At 43.7% G+C, this 20,463-nt stretch overlaps 1 protein-coding gene and 1 pseudogene across 1 annotated transcript in view; one reads left to right on the forward strand and one right to left on the reverse strand.

The window, feature by feature from the left end:
- Positions 1-20,463, forward strand: part of LOC126259207 (protein cycle) — a 981,945-nt gene that overhangs the window by 570,939 nt on the left and 390,543 nt on the right. The window lies entirely within an intron of this gene.
- Positions 17,357-17,474, reverse strand: LOC126261196 (5S ribosomal RNA; annotated as a pseudogene).

The raw sequence follows: 20,463 nt of genomic DNA on the forward strand, positions 1-20,463 counted from the left end.
ACCAAAATAGATGAGAAAGATGCGACAATCCGGGAAACGATGAGACGCAATTACGTGGCTTGTAGTATTAGGTTGGTCGTTAAATAGAAGGCTGTGGTGTTTCCTCTTGGTCAAGGTTTATCAGACTGTTTTTTAGAACAGTAGTGAGATAAGCTGTCTGATCAAACGTATCCAGTCAGTTATCACTGGACATAAATATGGGGTGTGACCACCCTTACCCTTTATGTTGGGTCGAACTGTGTTGATGACAGTTCCAGTTAGATGTCTGAATGTTTGTGGGGGAATAGTGCCCCATTCTTCCTCCTGAGCTGAAAGCAGAGAACGTAATGATGCCGAATGTTGGGGTGTGGAACGAAGCCCCGAAGGTACGATAGGATGCTTCAAATGGCTCTGAGCACTACGGGACTTAACATCTATGGTCATCAGTCCCCTAGAACGTAGAACTACTTAAACCTAACTAACCTAAGGACATCACACAACACCCAGTCATCACGAGGCAGAGAAAATCCCTGACCCCGCCGGGAATCGAACCCGGGAACCCGGGCGTGGGAAGCGAGAACGCTACCGCACGACCACGAGCTGCGGACGTACGATAGGATATTGCAGTTTGTGTATTATAGCGATTTACGATTTAAAGTTCCTTTGGACAGGCATGCAAGGCCGAAAACAGACACTGAGGCAACTACAGCCGTTATAAAATATATGAAATGTATTCGCAGTTGCGAATATGGACAACCATCAGTTGTACAATGGAATGACGACAGTGAAAATTTGTGCCGGACCTGGACTCGAACCGGGGTTTCCCGCTCAACTCGGTCCAGCACGAATTTTTTGTCGTCATACCGTCATTCAGCTATACGGCAACTGCGAATGATGATGATGATGATGATGATGAGGTCGCAGGAGCGAGGAGCGTAGGGAACGATACGGGAGACCCGCACCGCCGACTAGGCAAGGTCGTAACGGAGGTGGTTTGCCACTGCCTTCCTCCAATCGTAATGGGGATGAAGACAACACAACAACAGCCATTCATCTCGAGGCAGGGAAAATCCCTGACCCCGCCGGGAATCGAACCCGGTACCCCGTGCGCAGGAAGCGAGAACGCTACCGCAAGACCACGAGCTGCGGACAACTGCGAATACATTTCATTTATTTCATAACGGCTGTAGTCGCCGCAGTGCCTGTTACTTCGGTCATGCATGCATGTCGAAAGGAACTTTGTATCGTGAATCGGAAAAATGCCAGCACTGCAATGTCGTACTTACCCGCCGGCACCTACCAAGCGACTACTAAGTAAAATGTCTCTCTTGTACAGGAATATACCTATAGGATATGTTTGACAACACATGGAAGCTAGCGTCTGGCCGTGGGTCGTGCACGGATAGCTAATGGTAAGGCGACCGCTCGCGATAATGGGAGATCCGGGTTGAAATTACGGTCCGGCACAAATTTTCATTGTCATCATTTCATTCTACAGGTGGTGGTTGTCCATGTACACAATTGAGAATACATTTAATGCATGCCAAAGATGTTTCATTGGTTTCAGGTCGGTACACTGTGCAGGACAGTCCATTTCAGGAACGTTCTTTTCTGTAAATCATTCCCTCTCAGGTGTTGCATTACAACAATATGCATTGTCATGTTCATACAAACAGTCATTGTCTCCGAACTATTCTTCTGCTGTATGCAATACACAATGCTCTAAAATAAGTTAATATCCTTAACCATTTAGCATTTACTTCAGTGCAATTGTGGGATCATACGCTGACCACGAAAAATACCTCCATACTATAGCACCACCTTCTCCGTCCTTCACTATTATAACGACACATGATCGCAGGTAACGTTCTACAGGCGTTCGAGGATTCAAAACCGTTCCATCGGATTGCGACAGAGTATAGCATGATCCAAATCGCTTGTTTCCAATCAGCAGCTGTTCAGTGGCGTCACACTTTATGCTACCTCAAACATCGCTTAGTATCGACTACAGAAATGCGTGGTTGATGAGGAACTATTGACCATTGTACCCACTCCCTACCCACAGTAATCCTGCTAGCTGGACTGCACTTTGGAACTCGGGCATGATTCCTTTCGCTGAATTAGGAGGACCACACCGTTGTTCAGGTCGAAAAAAATCGATTTTTGGTTTTCATCATATTTCGATGGATTAAGGTTTTATTTAAGTACTCTGATAAGAATTTTGCCGTAAAAATTTTTTTTCGACCATTTAGAGAGCATTTTCCTACCACGTGTGTTTATGAGCCACGCCCACTTTTCTGTCACCCACTGTCAGCCCACCCACTGTCAACTCTAAGCCATATGGAGATGCCATTGTTAGCAAAATAGAATGTGTATACCATGTTCAAAAACGTTTGCGAACAAGGCCGAGAAAACTAACTGTTGATATCAGAGGAAAAAAAATTAGAAGATGGAAATTTGTTGACTGGACAATGTCGGTTAACTAAAACTGAAATAGAAAAGTTGCAGGTATACTATGGGCAGGCAATTACGAGAAATAAAGAAAATTTGGAGGCAATGCAGAGAGATGTTTGGGCCATATTCTTCCATAACTCCTCTACTGATGATAAGCCATGTCATGGATTGTGTCCATCAGGAGAAAATTCGTGGTGCAAATACAATAGGGCTCGGGCAACTGGAGAATCTTATACTCACCAGCATTCTCCTCCTGCTGCTATTATTACAGCAATTAAACCTATTTTCAGAGACTTGGCTCATCCCTACCTTGTAAGGAAATGTCTGCATGGGCAGACACAGAACCCAAATGAATGTTTCAACAGCATAATCTGGAACGGCCTTCCTAAAGCTGTATTTGTAGGCACGCATACAATGAAACTAGGAGTTCATGATGCTGTTATTACATTCAGTTGTGGTAATACTGGAAAGTGTTGGGTACTGAAAAAGCTGGGAATTAATCCTGGTGAAAATATGATCACTGGGTTGCAACATTGCGATAAAATGAGGATAGCTGATGCAGACAGGTCTGTATCTAATATGGCCAAGAAAGCAAGACAAACATCCAGGAAGGTAAAAAAGAAGCTGGAAGACCTGCTAGAGGCCAAAGAAGGGCCATCATATGCAGCAGGACAGTTGTAATTAACTGTAAGTAACAGCTGTCAAAAGTTTTTTCTTTAAATTTCCCACAAACTAAAATTTTCAGTACATATGCCCCATTATATCAGAAACTATCATAGATAAATTAATGAAATTTTCAGAGCCTCTGCATAACATAGAAATCCAGCTCTGGTACTACATTCATTAATATTCCCCCATTACGAAGTTCATAAAAAAATTTCTGCAGAAGAAGCTTAATATTTTTTGTTAATAAATTTAAAAAAGTATTTTTTTAAAACTATAAAATGGATAAAGTAGATTTTAGTACAGTTGACTTTATTAGCATCATGTAACATACAGTAAAAATATTAAGGTCCTGCATCAAATAGTTTTTTTGTCAGAAATGGGTCAAATACTTGCCTAAATTAACATGGGTTAGATAGGCAGGGTGAGGTCCCCTTAATGCGATTTTTGAAACCACCGTCTGCAGTGCTCTACGATCCCTGTCCGTCAATAAATGACGTCTACCTGATCTTGGCTTAAGCGCGCTGGTTCCTTACCGTCTCCACGACACACTCCACGACACGATCACAATACGAACTGCCGACTTGGGTAGGCTTTAGAAGGGTTGGAATGTTCCTGGTCAATTTGTTACTCAGGTGACGTGCAATGACCAGTCCTTGTACAAAGTCATGTAGGTCTGTGGACAGAGCCACTCTTCTACCCCTGCTTCTCTGTTGAGAACACAGTATGAGTAATAATTCCTTGTATAATGACGGGGACGCCTCTTGTGACATCTATTGCTGAATTCCGCATTTCGTAGGGGTCTCCAGGTACTTTTGATGAAATAGTGTACATTAGCTCCCAGTTGAGGTGTTGACAACCACGTGCCCATTTTGTTGAAACGATATATTCTAGTGTCAGGTAGTCATGACGCAGAAATACACCTACACTATTCCGAAAGTGAGACTGTACTAAGCAAATATATATGCCACGGCATGTTGGAGCAATCAGAGTAATGCACGCCGTATTTGCTTTGTAGGGGTCCATAACACGAGGCTGCGATCAATAGTCTTCGGCTGTATACGGGAATGGTAGCTGCTGTTGCTCTGTACTGTTTTACTGGATTCCGTCTTGCAAAAGAGTTACTTTTACTATTGCTGGAGCCTAATATTGTTGGTAATGAAGTTAGTGTGGTACCCTCGTTAACTTCATCACTGTCTTCTTGTCTTTCTGTACCATCACTACGTTGGAAGCGTTCTCAAAGATGGAACACACGGGCATTGAGCGAATAACAATATGAGGTAGACAACAAACAACAGATAATGAAGATTTGCTTTATCGACAGAACTTGTGAAATAGTCTCATGGCATTAATTTTCATAAATCATCAACAATAGCAGTTGTGATTGATGCAGGCGTTAAATGAGAGTTCATGTGCGATTAGTCGTAATTGGCTATTAGTCGTAATTGATATTATTAGTCGTAATTGGCATTAGCTGTAACTGGTATTAATGACCCGTCGGAAATAGAAGTAAAAGCAATCGACTACGGGCAAGACAACAGACTGCTCAAATGACAGCTTCCATGTTAAACTCATGTGGTGTACGTAGGTGACAATAAACGCCGTCGAAATCCGGGGTACGTGGCGGCCATTCCACAACCCATCCATCTGCGGGGAAACTCGATATCCAGGTATAATCGGACAGCTAGCCCGTAATCAGGTGAGATACCATCATGCCGAAAGTAGATGAAAATGTTCGTGCTTCAGACAGCAACAACAGCAGCAGATATTCGTCTAATAACTGCAGATAACTGACAGCTCTTGGTGAATCCTGAATGAAGAAAGCTCAACAATGCGACAACTGCGTGTTTCGCACCAAAACATCACTTTCGATGCGTCACGTTTCCCGGATTTGAATCCATTAGATTTCTACTTCTGGGGACAATTATTGAAGGCAAATGTGTAGCCGGTGACGGCAAGAAAATTTTCACAGGTCAGGAGCTTGTAATCGCACTCCCGTACATGTGTTGGTTCTAGTTCACGAGGAGTGGATGAAGCGAATAACAACCACCTTACAGCGTGTCGAACAACACGTCGAGTCTATCGTAATCTTTATGGGTTATCAACAGGATTTGCCTTCTTCTTTTTCACTTCAAGAAGTAGGCTTACTAACCTTTTCAGTCTTCATAAAAGGCAACTTTTCCTTGGTCTTCCTTTATCTCTCTTTCCTTCAGGTCTGCAGTCTGGCTGTTCATTCCGCCACATTCTTCCGCTTTGTTATGCCGTATTCTGTTCTTTCATTCACTTAAAATATATTTAATTATTTCCCTATTTCAGAATTCTTTATTTGATCTCTCAAAGTACATCATTTTACGTAAAAATTTCATTTCTGCAGACTGTATCCTTCTTTGGTCTTTCGTAGGTATCGTCCAGATCTCACTCACATATTTGAGCGTAGGTGTTACCATTACTTTGTGATTTTATTAGCAAGAGTTTTGTGTATAGTGACACATGTCATTTGAAACTTGTTTAACTTATTGGAGGTATTATCATATTTATAATTTAGTTCACAATTTAATAACTGAAAGTGAAGCCCCTGTTCAACTCATATTCCATTTAGCACTATTTTAAAATGTACTGGGTATTTTCCTTTAAAAGCCATAACTTCCTCTTTTATTTTCTGATATTTTCAAGTTATAGCGTTTGCCTATGTGGTGATGTAGAGCAAATTATAAATCATCCTTCGTCTTTTGTAAAACGATTTGGTCATCAGCAAAGGGTACAGCAATTGCACTTGTTTCTAGGAATTTATGTTATAGCTGGGTTAACTTCTTGTTTATAAACGTTGTCATTAAATAAATTGGGTGAGAAACTATACACTTGTCGTACTCCTCTATTACCTGATATTGGCCCTGTTCTCTCTTTGCCTATGTTACGTAAGATTTAAGTATTTAAATACAAACTTTTTATCACTTGAGTTAAATATTTAGGGTATCCTCAGATTTCCATTTTATTCCACAGCATATATCTACTGAGTATATCGAAGCTTTTTCGTAAACTAAAAATGCAATATGAGTCTCCAGATTATGTTCTCGTCTCTTGTCGGTCATCTACCGCTCTGCAGTACTGTTGCTGCATCATAGTCCTTTTCTAAACCGATTTAGTGCCTCCAGTAAGATGGCGTGAGCTATTGTTTTCAAACGTTTGTGAATTATTAATGCATATAATTTATAGACAGTCTTCAGCAGACCTTTTCCACTGTAATTTCCATGAGCATTTCTAGCTCCTTTTTTATAGGATGATATTACTTCCGCCACTCTCCAAGAGTCGGTTACCATCTTCAATTTCCAACATTCATTTAACAAATGCCTCAGCCTGAGTTCTAATATCAATCCTCCACATTTGATAACTTCTACATCAAGTTATCGGGTCTTGCTGCTTTTCTATTCTTCATCTGCTGTAATCCTCCTTATTTCTCCTCCAATGTAATGTATTTCATCATCATTTTCTTTGTCCTAGTCTATTTTAGTTAGTTCAATTTTATCATTGTGTTCTACCCATAATTCTTGATAGTGTTTTATCCAAGCTTCTTTGTAATCGTGCAGAATCTTTTTCCTGTTTGTTATTTCAGGTTTTGTAAGCCATCTCTTGTTGACCTTACGGACCATTTTCAGTATTTGATGTCATTCTATCCAAGGATTCTTGATTGGTCTTTCTCACTATTTCGTCAGCGTATTACGTTTTTCTTTCTACTGCACTTTTGTTTGTTCTGTGTTGTGCTGTACATTTGTAATGTAAGCGTTCAAAATGGTTGAAATGGCTCTGAGCACTATGGGACTTAATTTCTGAGGTCATCAGTCCCCTAGAACTTAGAACTACTTAAACCTAACTAACCTAAGGACATCACACACATCCATGCCCGAGGCAGGATTCGAACCTGCGACCGTAACGAATGTAAGCGTATTGTTTCTCTTTAGTTACATTTTCTTTGTCTTCATTCCATATTTTGACTCCCTTTCTTCCCCTAATTTTTTGTCTTCTCTGTTGCCTCCGCCACTGTTTGGATCACACGTGCTTTTATGTTTACCTATTCTGTATTATTATCTGTAAAGTTATTTTGTAAATAATGCGCTAGTCGCTGTTGAAATAGACTTCTTACACTGTCTTGTTGCAGATAGTAGATTTTTAAAACTTCGAGTTGCTTCTGGTAATTGTTTCTTCCATCTAGAAATCATGTTCACCTTGGTAATCACCGAAAAAAAATCTGACTCTGTGTCGCTAACTCTGTGTATCCTTGCATCTTGTACTAGTTCTCCGAGTTACTGTTCACTGTGACGTAGCCAATAATCGATCTGTACCTCCTTGCACTTCATGTGAATTTACGAGTATCCTTCTTCTGAAGAAACTGTTGGTGGTATTTATTTCTTTATAAGTTACAAGGCGACGTAAGCCGTGTCCATTGTTATGTATTAACTTCTTTTCAAAAAACCCTATTGTTTCAGATATCGGAAAATTCCCTACATGTGCATTACGGTCTCCGCTTATAATAACATAATCTTTCGTGTTTTGTCTTTGGATTAAGACACCGCTTCAGCTGCATTTGATCTTTTTACTATCAGATCACCACCGGTTTCGTGGCACTGAAAATCACACCTTCATTTGACATGTTGCTAACCGGAACGCAGAAGAGCTAACAAGGGGAAACTCCCGATCTCACCACCTCAGATTTAGGGGTAAGATGAACCATTGGATAGCGCGTCAAAAACCTGAACACTGATCAAGCATGAAAACTGAAAGAAGGCGTACTCAGCTGTGGACAACGTAGAAAAATCGAAAGAAAATTTTTATGTATTGTGACTGTGGCTACACTATTGTAGTGTCAAATAAACATTTAACTTACATTAAGTCACACTCCTTTACGACAATTATGTCGGAATATAGAATAAAAATCGAAACAATGAACGGTCCAAGCTCAAGATCTGCAACATCGAGCGAATTAGGTTAGACCCGGCGTCGTGCTTATGTGGTCAGGGTGTTGGGCTGCGAAGGGGGGGAGATCCATGTTCAAATCTCCCTCGTGTCCCAAAATTCTTTTTTTTTTCACAAAATTATTAATTGTCCGTCCGGTCATTGACATGTCTGTTCGCCGTATTCAGATTTGTGTCTGTGTCGTGGTGTAACGTCCGTTTGCAACAGTGAGACATAAGGAAGGGATACCAGACGTACGTTCTTCCTATTTGTTCTACACAAGTACCACGTGTTATTTGACTCTTGCCTTCCGTTTTGGAAGTTTTGACTCTTGAATTCTTTTTTTGTAACATAGTTCATATCCGTTTGCATGTTTTCGTTTCTGTGAGAGGTCTGTGCGGCATCTCGCGTGCTCTTACTGTTCATCACATTTACTTGCGACGGTAATATATTCTTAACACATGAGTTTCATCACCAGGACTCAACCACTAGAGGGAACACCAGAGTCTAACAGCATCACCAGGTGGAAGAGCAAGCTACCACCTGATATCCCTGTAAAGGAAGAGCTATCCCCAGAAAATGACTTGCCCTACCCTATTTGGAGATCGCTCAATCGTCTTAGGGTGGGCGTTCGTCATTGTAAGACCAACATGCGAAAATGGGGCATTCTTCCAGCTGATGGAGATACATCCTGTGAGTGTGGAACAACACAAGACCCGGCCCATCTGCTAATTTGTCCTCAAATGGAACAACCCTGCACAACACAGGACCTAATCGAGGGAAACAACAAGGCCATCGGAGTGCTACTTTCTGCAAATGCTGACCGGACACAGAAATGAATGACCCCATGACTCGTATTTTATAGCCAGTGTACAGGATAAGAATTGCTAAGACCACAGAAGGAGAACAGATACGTCAACGACCGGATGGAAAGTTCATAATTTTGCGAAAAAATGGGCACGATGGGGATTTGAACACGGAACTCCCGCTTATTGGTCCAAAACCGTGACCACACAACCACGACGCCATGATTCTTTCAACTTGCTCGATGTTGCACATCTTAAGCTAGGAAGGTTCACTGTTTCTATTTTGCTTCTTTTTTTTTTGACATTTCAGTACGCCTTCTTCCTGTTTTCACTTCGCAGTCTGACACTGTCAGCACAGCGCGCCGTCCGCCCCCGGTAGCTGCGTGGTCAGCGCGACAGACTGTCAATCCAAAGGGCCCGGGTTCGATTCCCGGCTGGGTCGGAGATTTTCTCCGCTCAGCGACTGGGTGTTGTGTTGTCCTAATCATCATCATTTCATCCCCATCGACGCGCAAGTCGCCGAAGTGGCGTCAAATCGAAAGACTTGCAACTGGCGAACGGTCTACCCGACGGGAGGCCCTCGTCACACGCCATTTCCATTTTCTGTTTTCATGCTTTATTTGTGTTCAGTTTTTGACGGGTTATCCACTGGGCCATCTTACCACTAAATAAGTAGCCCGGAACATGGAACCCACAATTCGCTGTCAGACCAAAGTAACAAACCGCGAATTGGCGCAAGTCAATGAAACCAAATCAGCCGGACATAGGGACACAACCCAAGTCTAAAACGGTCGGCGAAGTAACAATTCCAGTCGAAGCGTATCCGGTAATGTGCATAGAATGGAGTTGTGGCTCCTCGACCATTTTGGACTTCGGTTCTTACGACCGACTGATTTCGTTTCGATGATTTACTGCCATTTAGTGTTTATTAGTTTGGTGTGACAGCGAACGTTGGGTTCCAAGTCCCCGGCCACTTATCTCTTATATGATTTAGTTACACGTCACTCAAGAATATGATTTTCAGTGCCACGAAACCTGTTGCGATGTGGTAATAAAAAGATTAAATATACTGAAACGGCTTCTTACTCTCCAAGTTGATTAGTCACAGCTATGGTTGCCCTGTCTAAAAGGTTTTCTTGTTTTGGTCTACTTGCTTCTGAAGGTGTTCGCAGAACACTTCTGTTTCTTTTCTCCTTCCTTCTTCAGGGGAATATACACCTGTTATAGTGAAATAGCCTCTCTTTAGCCTTACTGACACTATTCTTTTATTCCTGGAGGTATGGATGTCAGTCTTGTTCTTTCATTTTTTGTCAATGAATATTGCTACTGCACACTTCCCTCTAGTTGCTGGTGGCAATGGTTTTGATGTATTCACAGGGTAACCGACTCACCCATGTTTTGTTCAGGTGGTCAGCCGGTCACATTTCCCTGTGCTTCTCTTCTAGTTCCTCTGTCGTTTCACTCGTGTTTTAACCCCCTTATGACATATTCTATTATTTCTTCGTTGTCTTAGTGCGTGTTAACGTTTTCGCTGCTTTATTCACATTCGTTTCTTTTAATACGTCGAAGGGCGCTGGCAAGGTCGCTGTTGAGCGCCCGTAAGCTACACACACACACACACACACACACACACACACAGAGTAGTTGCTGGACTCACTCCACTTTAAATCGTTACACAATCAACCAAATCATTTGCCCCTTTTACTTTCTTTTTCGTTTCAATCGTTACTGCTGTAGTGAGAGTTCTGGCGTTTAACTCGTTCTTCAGTTGTTGTTCTTTTCTTCCCAGTCCTTGTAAATCCAAGTTCCTATTTTTATCCTGTCTGAGATCCCTTATCGTTTGTACTAGCCATGCATTGGTTGTTTCGTCTGAGATCCGTTCTACTTTGTTTTGTGAAGATTGTGAATGTATTCAGTTTCCTCCCATAACAGGATACCAACCGGTTGATAGGATAGTCAGGCGGTGGGCTGCCACGTTGACCTCAGCTGACCTGCCTGTTTTCTGCCGATGGTCCCAGCTGTCGCCGGGGCGCCGGAAATTCGCCCTTCACCCTCTCCCCTCTGCTACACTCCTACTGAGAGAGTGCGTTGCCCACGGGCTACGCGGTTTTCACCTTTGTGGACGTGGGAGTAGCATTTGCTGGCAGAGCTACTAAGCGAGTGATCGCGGAGGTTGTATTGCCCCAGCTTATTCGACATCCGCTGGGACTCCCCAGACCTTGAGAACGTATAGCCTCCTGTTTGCCTTGTTCTGTACAAAATACGACGTAACTCGAGAATGAATGAAGTTATGCTCAAATGACAACAGCATTATTTGTTTCGTGCAGGTCTAATTCCGTTTGCGTTGTCACGTGATCTACATACCATTTGAAAATTACAAGCTGTATCCAAGGTGGCGACTTCCAAAGATAGCCGCATGTTGATAATTTTTATTTACTTATTTAGTTGAGTTATCAGTCTTCTGACTGTTTTGATGCGGCTCCAGGACCAATATCTTCATCTCACAGTAGCAGTTGCACCCTACGTCTTCAGTTATTTGCTGGATGTATGCCAATCTCTGTCTTCCTCTACAGTTGTTATCCTATGCAGCTTCCTCTAGTACCATTGCGGCTATTCCCTAATTGTCTTAATAGATATCCTGTCATCCTGTTCCTTTCTCTTATCAGTGATCACCATATATTCCTTTCCTCGTCGATTCTGCAGAGAACCCCGTCATTCCTTAGAGAACCCCCTCATTCCTTACCTTATCAGTCCAACTAATTTCCAACATTCGTCTGTAGAACTCATTTCAAAGGCTTCGATTCTCTTTAGTTCCAGCTATCCCACAGTCCACGAAATGTGCTCCAAACGTACATTCTCAGAACTTTCTTCCTCATATTACAGCATGTGTCAGATACCAGTAGACTACTATTAGCGTGGAATGCACTTTTTGCCAGCGACAGTGTGCCATTTAATGTCCTCCTTGTTCCGTCCATCATGAGTTATTTAGCTTCCAAGGCAGCAGAAAAAAATGGCTCTGAGCACTATGGGACTTAACTGCTGAGGTCATCAGTCCCCTATAACTTAGAACTACTTAAACCTAACTAACCTAAGGACATCACACACATCCATGCCCGAGGCAGGATGCCAATTCCTTAACTTCGTCTACTTCGTGATCCACGATTCTAATGTTAAGTTTCTCGCTGTTCTCATTTCTAATACTTCTTATTACTTTCGCCAGTCGTCGGTTTATTCTGCACTCGTTAGACTGCTCATTCCATCCAACACATCCTCTAATTCTTCTTCACTTTCACTGACGATACCAACGTCATCAGAGAATCTTATCATTGATATCTTTCGACCTTGAATTTTAATCTCACTTTTGAACCTTTCTTTTATTTCCGTCATTGTTTCTTCAAGATATAGATTGGACAACAAAGACGAAAGGCTACATCTCTGTCTTACACTCTTCTTAATCGGAGCACTTCCTTCGTGGACTTACATTCTAACTGTTCCCTCTTGTTTCTCGCATAGGTAGTACAGGGTGATTCAAAAAGAATACCACAACTTTAGGAATTTAAAACTCTGCAACGACAAAAGGCAGAGCTAAGCACTATCTGTCGGCGAATTAAGGGAGCTATAAGGTTTCATTTAGTTGTACATTTGTTCGCTTGAGGCGCTGTTGACTAGGCGTCAGCGTCAGTTGATGCTAAGATGGCGACCGCTCAACAGAAAGCTTTTTGTGTTATTGAGTACGGCAGAAGTGAATCGACGACAGTTGTTCAGCGTGCATTTCGAACGAAGTATGGTGTTAAACCTCCTGATAGGTGGTGTATTAAACGTTGGTATAAACAGTTTACAGAGAATGGGTGTTTGTGCAAAGGGAATAGTTCTGGACGGCCGAGAACGAGTGATGAAAATGTAGCACGCATCCAGCAAGCATTTGTTCGCAGCCCAGGAAAATCGACTCGCAGAGCTAGCAGAGAGCTGCAAATTCCACAATCAACTGTATGGAGAGTCCTACGAAAAAGGTTAGTTATGAAACCTTATCGAGGCGATGGATCGGCCGCCAGGCAGCCCGTGACAGAGCACTTCATCACTGGCCTCCAAGAAGCCCTGATCTTACCCCCCTGCGATTTTTTCTTATGGGGGTATGTTAAGGATATGGTGTTTCGGCCACCTCTCCCAGCCACCATTGATGATTTGAAACGAGAAATAACAGCAGCTATCCAAACTGTTACGCCTGATATGCTACAGAGAGTGTGGAACGAGTTGGAGTATCGGGTTGATATTGCTCGTGTGTCTGGAGGGGGCCATATTGAACATCTCTGAATTTGTTTTTGAGTGAAAAAAAACCTTTTTAAATACTCTTTGTAATGATGTATAACAGAAGGTTATATTATGTTTCTTTCATTAAATACACATTTTTAAAGTTGTGGTATTCTTTTTGAATCACCCTGTATATTACCCGTCTTTCGCTGTAGCTTAGCTCTATTTTTCTCAGAATTTCGAACATCCTGCACCATTTGACATTGTCGAACGCTTTTTCCAGGTCAACAAATTTCTATGAACGTGGCTGGAGTTTCCTTTAGTGTTGGTTCCATTATCAACTCAACGTGAAAACTGCCTCTCTGTCAACCCAACGTCAGAACTGCCTCTCTGGTGCCTTTACCTTTCCCAAAGCCAAGTTGATCGTCATCTCACAGATCACCAATTTTCTTTCCCATCCTTCTATGTATTATTCTTGTCAGCAACTTGGATGCATGAGCTGTTAAGCTGACTGTGTGTTAATTCTCGCAATTGTCAGTTCTCGCAATCTTCGGAATTGTGTGGGTGATGTTTTTACGAAAGTGTGTTGATGTATTGCCAGAAACGTAGATAGTCGTTTTGTTTCCACTAGCCCGATGACTTTAAAGATCCCTATAGAATGTTATATACTCCTTCTGCCTATGTCGTCCAAATTCTTATTCTAATCCTGGATCCCCTGTCTCTTCCCTGTCGACTCCTGTTTTTTCTTCCAACACGTCATCAAACAAGTCTTCCCCGTCTTAGAGGTCTTTAATGTACTTTTTCCACCTACCTGCTGTCTGCTCTGCATTTAAGAGGAATTACCAATGCACTGTCAATGGTACCACCCTTGCTTTTTATTTCACAGGCGGTTGTTTTAACTTTTCTGTATGCTGAGTCAGTCCTTCCGCCCGCCAATCATTTCTTTTTCGATTCCCTCACATTTTTCATGCAGCCATTTCGCCCTCTCTTCCGTTAACTTCCTGTTTATTTCGTTCCTAAGTGACTTGTATTTCTGAATTCCTGAATTTCCCTGAACATTTTTGAACTTCCTTCTTTCGTCGATCAACCGAAGTATTTCTTCTGTTAACCGCACAGAGCCTCACAGGTTTTGCCCCTCTCTCGTATCATATTACTTACCTTTAAATTTCTGTCGAGCCACCTGTTTTTGTAGTGGTTCCTCGGATATGAACCAGTTTTCCTTCAACATTGGATTGGAACCAGCGACATGGGAAAATGTTGGATTTTATCAGGGCAAGGAACTAGCTGGCCTCAGAAGTGGGTAGAGAACTATAGGCCATTTTCAAATCGTGGACGAATTTACGCACAGTGTGTGAGCTTGACGTTTCGCACGTGTTACTCACGCTTCACAATTCACACAAAATTTTCCTGTTTCCTACTGAGTTGATATGTCACACGTTTTGAATATATGAGTTGGGTAAGAAGTTGTACGGTAGCTTATTTTCACAGGCAACTGTAGGTTTTCGCCGTCAGGTCAAGGCTGTGAACTGACTGCGCGCTAGCGCTAGGTGAATGTATTGTGCGTGGGCAGACGATCGCCATTATGACCGTTGTGGAAAGTTCCGGACAGCACGCGCTGCTGAAATTAGAGGGAAACGTTAGTCACCAAGGTGCGTAACGGTGTAGCAGTATCCTCCTTGACAGCAGAAGCACGGAGTTCTCTGAGAAACGTAGTCTGCAAGTAGCAGCTAAGCAGAGCGTCCTCAAGGACAGCTCCGAGAAACCTGTTGCGTGAGCGCTTCAGCCGCTAAAAGGGGGGACGAGGCGTTTCTGCTGGAGGATTATTGGCGAAAAGCCTCCAGTACCATTGGCGGTATCGAAGTTTGTCCTCCACTTATAAGCGAAGATTTCCCTTATTGCGTGATTCCGATTGTCTGCTTTGTGGAACAGGTGAGAGCGAGCACAACAGGTCGAAAGTACACTGTTGAAGGATTGTCGGAAAAATTAGGAAGGAATTGTCAGTAGGATTTACGCCGACAAGGAGTCAGGTAAGGGCGTCGCCGTGGTTTCATTGGAGGAACCAGCAAGACAGTCGCAGTAAATGTTGACTCTGATCATGATTTCATCTTTGAAGGTGTGCGAACAACCAAATTATGTGAGTGAATTGTTCCGAGAACTGGGGGTATCGGCCTGGAAGCTGTATCTCCACTAACGCACAGGCGGAGCCTGCGGGGTTTCCAGAATACGTAGCAAATGTCCGTGGCCCGTTCTCGAAATCCACTCGTGACCAGCTATTGGCAAAAAAGCCCCGAATGTCTTTCAGAAGTTAACTAAGACAGTATCTGTATATTTACATCTACTGTGTGCTAACACTGTGCTGGAAAAAGTCAACTGTTTTTTATACGAGGGACTTTCCTAGAAGCTACGCTACTAGTGCCCCCATATTGTGGGGGGGGGGGGGGGGGGGCGTCTGTATGCCAGCACGGTATGACTCTGCTAGTCGACGCCGGAGCCAACATCTTGCTGCATCAATAACCTCCCCATTATCCACGAACTGCTTCCAGCGGGGTGCATCCTTCATTGGCCCAAAGAGATGGAATTCGGAAGGTGCGAGACCTGGGCTGTTGTGTGCATGAGGAAGAACAGTCGGATTAAGTTCTGTGATTTCCTCCTGGGTGCGCAGACTTGTATGAGGCTTTGCGTTGGCTTCCTTAGCTGCGTTTTCATGATGAAGGAGAAGAAGTTCGTTTTCATTCCTGTGGCGACGAACACGCGTAAGTCGTTTCTTAAACTTCATGGGGGTAGCGCAATACACTTCAGAGTTGATCGTTGCACCATGAGGAGAACCTCAAACAGATTAATCCCTTCGCCGGCCGGGATGGCCGAGCGGTTCTAGGCGCTACAGTCTGGAACCGCGCGACCGCTACGGTCGCAGGTTTGAATCCTGCCTCGGGCATGGATGTGTGTGATGTCCTTAGGTTAGTTAGGTTTAAGTAGTTCTACGTTCTAGGGGACTGATGACCTTAGAAGTTAAGTCCCATAGTGCTCAGAGCTATTTGAACCAATAACCCCTTCAGAGTACCAGAAGATCGTCGCTGTGGCTTTACCGGGTGAGGGTGTGGCTTTAAGCTTATTCTCCGGAGGAGAGATGATGTGGTGCCACTCTGTGACTGGCTGTTTCCATTCCGATTCTTAATGATTGACGTATGTTTCATCGCCTGTAGCGACGTTTGACAAAAAATGGTCACTGAAGTGAATCGATGCGGTGTGATATGTCTGATATCGGTTAGAAGAACATCCACAGGACTAAGGCATCTCCATAGTGGCCATCACATCGTCCGGGGTGGAACGCTGATCGTTACGTTGGAACCTATATTTAGGAAGTGTGAATAACTATTTAGCATGCAAGACAAAGATGAGTGCGTGTAACGTTTGCCATTGTGTAGCTGTTAATGATGAGAAAGAACGGAAAAGATGAAACCCGGAACTTGAATATAGCTTACTCGTCTCGGACAGCACCAAGGGTCGCACCGAATTTCCTGTAGATGTGTCACGGATGTATCCATTGTCACAACTTTTATAACTTTGACCCCATGAGGCAGTGTGGAACGGTTCTTAATTCGATGTAGGACACTAGAATACCGTGTGGTATCATTAGTAGCTTCCCTCAGCCTCATTAAATCAAACGTCGGGATATTTCTGTAGGGAAGGATACGGTGTATATCCTTCCTCATCACTTCCAAAAAAAAATGGTTCGAATGGTTCTGAGCACTATGGGACTTAACATCTGAGGTCATCAGTCCCCTAGAACTTAGAACTACTTAAACCTAACTAACCTAAGGACATCACACACATCCATGCCCGAGGCAGGATTCGAATCTGCGAAGCGCCTAGAACCGCTCGGCCGGCTCATCACTTCCACTTTCTGGCTTTGTCATCGAGGGAAGTTAAACCCTATTCATTCTTACTTCTCTTTGGAATTAGCGATTGTATGCATGAAACACTGTTGACGAAAATTTCTTCCACTGCTGTAACGTGAGAAAAAATACGGGTGCCTTCCATAAGTAATTAACTCCTCCCGCACAGGCCATGAAGACCCAAAGGTACCGACCGGCTGCCATGTCATCCTCAGCCCACAGGCGTCACTGGATGCGGATATGGAGGGGCATGTAGTCAGCACACCTCTCTCCCGGCCGTATGTCAGTTTCCGAGACCGGAGCCGCTACCTCTCAATCAAGTAGCTCCTCAGTTTGCCTCACAAGCGCTGAGTGCAGGCCGCTTGCCAACAGCGCTCGGCAGACCGGATGGTCACCCATTCTACTGCTAGCCCAGCCCGACAGCGCTTAACTTCAGCGATCTGACGGGAACCGGTGTTACCATTGCGGCAAGGCCGTTGGCCCATAAGTAATGCAACACATTTTTTGCTCGGCCAGTTTCGGTCGAAGAAATGTGTAATTTTTTGTGGGACATTGTGGAATATTCCCACATCAGCCCCTTGTAGTCCTACTGAATAGAATGGATAAAGTTATGGGGCAAGAAAATAATATGAGAATTAATAAAGCAAAAACAAAAGTAATGGCATGCGACAAAAAAGATCAAGTGAAAGTCCAAGTTCATGTAGGCAATGAACTGCTTGAACAAGTAGATAAATTTACTTATCTGGGCAGTAATATTACCAGGGAAGGAAGGAGCAAAGCAGAAGTGAGAAGTAGAATTGCTCAAGCAAAGGCTGGTTTTAACAAGAAGAAAAACATCTTAACATCTAACATCTAAGAGCATCAGCCTTGAAATCAGGAAAAGATTTTTGAAATCATATGTGTGGAGTGTGGCATGCTATGGGTGTGAAACAATGACTCTCGGGACAGAGGAAGACCAGAAGCTAAATTCTTTTGAAATGTGGTGCTATAGACGCATGCTCAAAATAAAATGTATCGACAAGGTTACAAACTAAGTGGTTCGGGATAGAGCAGGTGAGAAGAGAAGCTTCTGGAGTTTCATTGTTAAAAGAAGAGTGCAATTTACAGGCCATCTATTAAGACATAAAGGACTCCTGAACACAATCATAGAGGGATATGTCGAGGGAAAAAGACCAAGAGGAGGACCACGGTTGAGGTACATGGATCAAATCGTGAAAGATGTGGGATATAACACCTATAAAGAAATGAAGAGAAAAGCTGAAAGACGCATAGAATGGAGACAAGCTGCCATTGTAGCTGTTGCAAACCAATCCTTGGATTGACCACTACAGAAGAAGAGCCCCTATTTTTTCATGAAGTTCTGGTCGATGGTGGCGCTTTACGTAGCCTTCAAAATGACGTCTGTAACGAAGGTGCATTTCAAACACAGACCAGTCGTTGAGTTTCTTGTGGCGGACAACGAGAGCGTCGCAGATATTGATAGGCGACTGCAGAATGTCTAAGGGAACCTGACAGTGAACAAAAGCACGGTGAGTCGTCGGCCGAGGGGTCTGTCATCATCGCAACAAGATCGCGCAAACCTATCCGATCTCCTCCGTGCTAGCCGGCTGCACACAGCTGTGACTCCTGCAGTGTGGAACGTGCGGACACTCTCATTCCCCAGATGATCGACGGATCACTGTTAAACACCTCGCTGCTCAACTGTACGTCTCTATTGGTAGTGCTGACACACTCGTCCACCTGATGTGGTATTCAAAAGCGTGTGTCCGCTGGGTTTCTCGGCGCCTGAGAGAAGACGTAGAGCAATGAAGGTGCGTTACGAGACTGATTGTGACAGTTTCTTGTCAAACGTTGTCACAGGCGATGAAACATTGGTTCGTCATTTCGAACCGGAAAGAAAACGGTCAGTCATGGTGTGGCATCACACCATCTCTCCTCTGAAGAGAGTCCAAAGCAGCACCCTCTGCCGGTAAAGTCATGGCGACGGTCTTCTGGGACTCTGAAGGGGTGAGAAATGAGCGTTTGGCGTCATAGGACTGGAGGCCCTGTGCGGGGCAGGTCCGGCCGCCTTGGTGCAGGTCTTATTACTTTCAACGCCACATTGGGCGACCTGCGAGCCGGATGAGGATGAAATGATGAAGACAACACAACACCCAGTCCCTGAAAAAAATGGCTCTGAGCACTATGGGACTTAACATCTGTGGTCATCAGTCCCCTAGAACTACTTAAACCTAACTGACCTAAGGACATCACACACATCCATGCCCGAGGCAGGATTCGAACCTGCGACCGTAGCAGTCGCGCGGTTCCGGACTGAGCGCCTAGAACCGCTAGCCCAGTCCCTGAGCGGAGAAAATCTTCGACCTAGTCGGGAATCGAACTCTGGCCCGTAGGACGGAAATCCGCCAAGCTGACCACTCAGCTATCGAGGCGGACTCTGAAAGGGGTTATTCTGTTTCATGTCCTTCGTCATGCTGCAACGATCAAATCTGAAGTGTGTTGCGCTACTCTCAGGAAGTTGAAGAAACGACTTCAGCGTTTTCGTTGCCACAGAAACACAAACGAACTTCACCTTGAAAACGCATGGCCTCATACAACTCTGCGCACGCAAGAGTAGTTCACAAAACTTCATTGAAATGTTCTTCCTTATCCACCCAACAGCCCAGATCTCGCATCTTCCGAGTTCCATCTGTTTGGCCCAATGAAGGACCCTCTCCGCTGGAAGTAGTACGTGGATGATCGAGACCCTCTGACGCTGACTCGTACAATGGTACCATTCTGGCATACAGACCCTCCCAGAAAGGTGGCATAAGCCTGTCGCATTGAACGGTGGTTATGTTCAGAAATAGGGTTTTGTAGCCAAAAGAGTGGGTAATAATATAGTGTATTGCAATCCTGAATAAAATCAATTTGCTTTCAGAAAAAAATTTGTTGCGTTACTTGTTGAACACCCCTCGCAGTTTTTCTGGCTCTGGCAGAGTAGCTCTAGGAAAGTCACTCGTATAAAAAGCTGTTGACTTTTATCGGATTCTGGAAAACCCGCAGGCTCCTCCAGCTTTCCAGGCGGTTACCTTCAGTTCTGGGAAACAGCGATCCCTCCTCCCCAGCTGGACGCATAAGAGCTGCTGCTGGGACTGACCACGTTCAGGGCGTCCGTGAGTTTTTCTGTGGCTTGCGAGAAAGTTTTAGTTGCTTCAAGTAAGGTGAAGGAGTGGACTAATGGCCATACTGAAAACGTTACGCATCTATACTTCGAAAGACATTGGTTGTGAAAACTGACAAATGAACGGTACACAAAAAAGATTGTAAAATGTAGGACGTGCAAAGAGACGGGTGAACATATGTAGGCGATAGTCGAACCGTGGACCAAGTTTAACTAAGATATGAAATTTGTGATCAAGTTTCAGAAAATAGGAACGTGCAAACCTCTGGAAGAAGTGGAAATGGTGAAGGATAATTGTATAAACCAA

The sequence above is a fragment of the Schistocerca nitens genome, chromosome 5 (genome assembly GCF_023898315.1).
Source record: "Schistocerca nitens isolate TAMUIC-IGC-003100 chromosome 5, iqSchNite1.1, whole genome shotgun sequence".
In the NCBI taxonomy this organism is placed as follows: Eukaryota; Metazoa; Arthropoda; class Insecta; order Orthoptera; family Acrididae; genus Schistocerca; species Schistocerca nitens.